The following is a 4055-nucleotide window of genomic DNA, read 5'->3' as shown; positions in this document are numbered from 1 at the left end:
TTTCGACTATTACCGAAATATTCGTCATCTGAACTATCGTCAGAATCCGACCATTCTGGATCGCTTTCAGGTTCTAACATAAAAGCTTTTCTGAGACAGGCATTAAGTTCTCCCTCTGCATTTTCGTCAGGCTTTAATTTTAATTCAATTTCCTCTTTTGACAAACCGGCCTCATTATCAGCTTTACTCACATCCACTGTTACTTCATATTCAGTGTAATCCTCGTGGGCTTCAATTACTTTTAGGTAATCACCTGACTCTTCCCCACGGTGCCTTTCGGTAGCAGCTTGTACTGTTGGCGGATTGTTAACAGAAGTTACTTCCTCATCAATGCTTAGGATTTCATCCTCCAATTCCTTTCTTTAACCTTCGACCTATCGGCAGCACGCGTACTTTGCGCGGCGATATTTACTCTCTCCTCTTTAAACTCGGGCCACGTCCCCTTATCGTAGTCCCTACTATCTCCATTTTCACTAATTAACTTCCTTGCTTCATACTCCTTAAAATCATCCCACTCACATTGCTTGAGGCCTTTGTACAGATCGTCGATCTGCACATGCCAATCAGTTACTTCTGCTAATTCATTCTCGCCATTTACTTCATTGCTAACACTGGTAACCGCACCTCTCTGTGTCACAGTTTCATCTATTATTTCCTTCGCCACGGAATTACCACTCGTAATGTATTCACCAGCTCTTACGGCAATGTTCGTATCTAATGCTGCCTCATCGCTAGCGGCTTCTCTCTGAACAGCTGTTCTGCTAGGCTGGGCCGTTGCCCTCTGATGCTCCACTCGCCTGTTAACAAGTATCGCTCTGCGCGGCAAAGATGACTCATTCGCGCTCGCACCTGACGCTTGTTTCGCAACAACACGTTGCGTCGTTCCACGCCTGTCTCTAACCTGTCTCATAACTTTACTGTCGGTCCGGTAACATTTCTTAAATCGGGGCCGGTATATACTGTCCGCTTCCGTTTGGCCCGCAATGTTCGCGGAAATCAGTTTCCCGCGTCGTTATTATTTAGCGCGGTGTACCCTCTACCGCGACCTGGATAACTTCCTCTTCCTCTTCCTCTACCTCTACCTCTCTGTATCATATTGACCCGAAACCCATCGCCGTCATTTCTCTCGTCATTATTACGGTTATTCCTGTTACTAAAATTTTGATGATTGGCACGACTTTCGCGCCAATGGTCTTCGTCTTCGACCCTTTCGAGAAACGCTTGGAAGCTGCGATGATTGCTTCCCACGTATCTCTTCGAATCTTCTGGAAGCTTTTTATATAGCTCCCATATGATTTCCGAATCGGATCTTCTCCCTCTTCAATGCGTCAACTTCCGGTACCAATATTCCCAGAAATCTTTCAAAGAATTCCTGCCCCTGTTATCATGAAGCTTGGCCATGATAAACTCGCGCCATAAATGATCCTGTTTTTCTTCGGACCAATATTCTTCCGTAAACTTTTGCTTAAATTCTTCGAACGTCATTCGTTCAGTATTCAAATTAATTCCGCAGCGCTTAGCATCACCTGCTAAGGCGCTAATTACTACGTTTATCTTTTCCTGATCAGACAAGTGTTCAGAAAATACCCTCTCGCAATTTTTGATGACATCTAATGGATGCCATCCGTTATGTTTCTTGGCGGGATCGAAGCGTTCCTCACCTTGTAACAGCTTCGTAAGTGGTGTGCCACTACAGACAACACCAGGTCTATCTTTAATTTTACTCTCAAGATCGAAAATTTTGCCTTGAATTTTCGAAGTATTTTGTTCACATTTTTGTACACATCCGGTAACTTTCTCACCTAAATCTCTTTCAGTATCTGAAACTGCCTTTTTCAATTGTGAGATTCCGTGTTGACATTCGTTTACGATCTCAGTTTTAAGACCGAAAACTTTTTCGTCTACTTTTGTTTCAACCAGAGGCTCTACTTTCTCTTGGATGTTGAGGATTTCAACATCAAATCTACTGTTAATGTTGTCAATTTCCCCCTGCATAGTATCCATATTCTTGTTAATTGAGTCAATTTCAAATTTCATAGTATTTTCTACAGAGCTTAAATTACCAACTTTTTGTTCTACCTGTTCTATTTGTTTACTAATTTTAATTCCTTGTTCTTCGACCTGTGCTTTAAGCTGCCCAACGTGTGTTTTAAGCTGCTCGTTCTGTGTTTTAAGCTGATTACTTTGTGTTTTTACCTGCTCGTCAACGTGTGTTTTAAGCTGACTAACCTGATTACTGACTTGTTCCTGAAGCTGATCATTCTGCGTTTTGAGCTGCTCTGCAACGTGTGTTTTAAGCTGATTATTCTGTCCCGCAATTTGTTTGGTTAATTGTTCAAATAAATCGTTCATGCTTAAAATTTTCACACTGTTTTGTTCTACGGAATCTGTGTGTTCCGATCCTACTCCAAAAGTTTCTTTCGGTTCTTTCTTTATCTGTGGAGAATCAAATATGTCAGTGGATTCATTCACATACCCACTATCATCTACAAAGTCACCCTCTACTTCTTGTTTTATCCCTTGCTGTGTTCGAGGCACTCTCGACATTTCAATCTGTTCGTTAACATGTTCGTGATATTGTATGTACGCCAATTGTCTACCGCTAACGCCATCTGTTATCTGGCTGCGTACATTCCTTTGCCAGCCGCATTTTCCATTACTCTCGGCACACCTACTGTGTCTACGCTCCTGTCCATATTGAATGCAAATTACATCCCACTCAACCGTACTTGACGTTCACTGCTATTTACTTAACTAAATATTATTGCAATTCGTGCCACTGAACATCCACTGTTCGGTATTCACATTAATTTGTGACCGACAACAACTGGATGTCCTGTCACCAGGAAGCCACTTGTAACACTACGCTACTGCGTACGATACTTATTAAAGCCTGTACTATGGTAAGTTGACGGGCTTCACCTTATAAGAAAGGATTTTGGGATATTATTATATGTATAGTTGTTGTTGTTACAGACTGTATAAAAACTCCAAACTGCTTCAGCATGCCTTATAACATAATAATTGGAAGCAGAGAGCAGCGGGAAAAAACAGTTCGACACTGTATGGGGGCACTGTTTGGTTCACCGATGGCTTGAAATCAAACTAAGACGGTGGGGCAGGGGTGCATGGGGTTCAGCGAAGACTGGAGGGCATCATCTCTCTAGGAAAACCGGCCTTGGTATTCCAAGCTGAAATTTCTGCAAATCAGGGCATGTGTGGAGGAGAATATGCGTAAGCATCTGTATATATTCAGACAGCCAGGCAGCTCTGAAATCACTGGCAGCTCCACCAAGGAGCTCTAAGATGGTTGCAGAATGCTACAGGGCTATAGTGGAGCTAGGGCAAGCAATAGGGTAAACCTAGTGTGGGTCCCTGGCCACTCAGGGATCTGTGGAAACGAGCAACCCGATAGATTTTCCAGAATGGGGCAACGACTTCATTCATTTGACCGAAACCTGTCCTGACAATAACCAAGGCTATGATCGAACTATAAGTACAGATCAGGCTTAGGAAACAGTACGTACAATACTGGACGAAGGTCTATGAACAAAAACATGGTAACCAGGTTACCTCCCATCAGGAAAGTGGGTGCACTCAGCGACTGTTTTGTAGTTTATAAATGAATATTGGAAGAACTGTCACTGAAGCGAACAACAGGGAATTAACATGCATCGAGATTAAAAATTGTGCACTGATAATGGCTAGGTACTAGTCGAAATTAGGATTTGCGTAATAGAACCTGAAAAAAGGACGACTGATTGCTGCGCTCTATCATTTATAAAGAATGTGGTAAGGTAATGATGCCTAAGCCGGGTTTTAGAAGAAGCTCTGTAAACCTGTGAATGAACAGGAAATAGATTAAACTCATGACTGGACTGATGACCGGCCATAGGAATTTAAAAAAGCACCTACATACAATGGATACAACGGAAGAAGACCCTAAATGTAGGATCTGTGATGAGGGTGAAGAAACTGCATCACAACTAATCTTCGAATAAATGGCACTGGAGAGGAAGAGATACAGAATTTTCTGGACAATTAGACCAGAAGAA

The sequence above is a fragment of the Schistocerca nitens genome, chromosome 8 (assembly GCF_023898315.1).
Source record: "Schistocerca nitens isolate TAMUIC-IGC-003100 chromosome 8, iqSchNite1.1, whole genome shotgun sequence".
In the NCBI taxonomy this organism is placed as follows: domain Eukaryota; kingdom Metazoa; phylum Arthropoda; class Insecta; order Orthoptera; family Acrididae; genus Schistocerca; species Schistocerca nitens.
Note: the sequence above shows the minus strand (reverse complement) of the source record.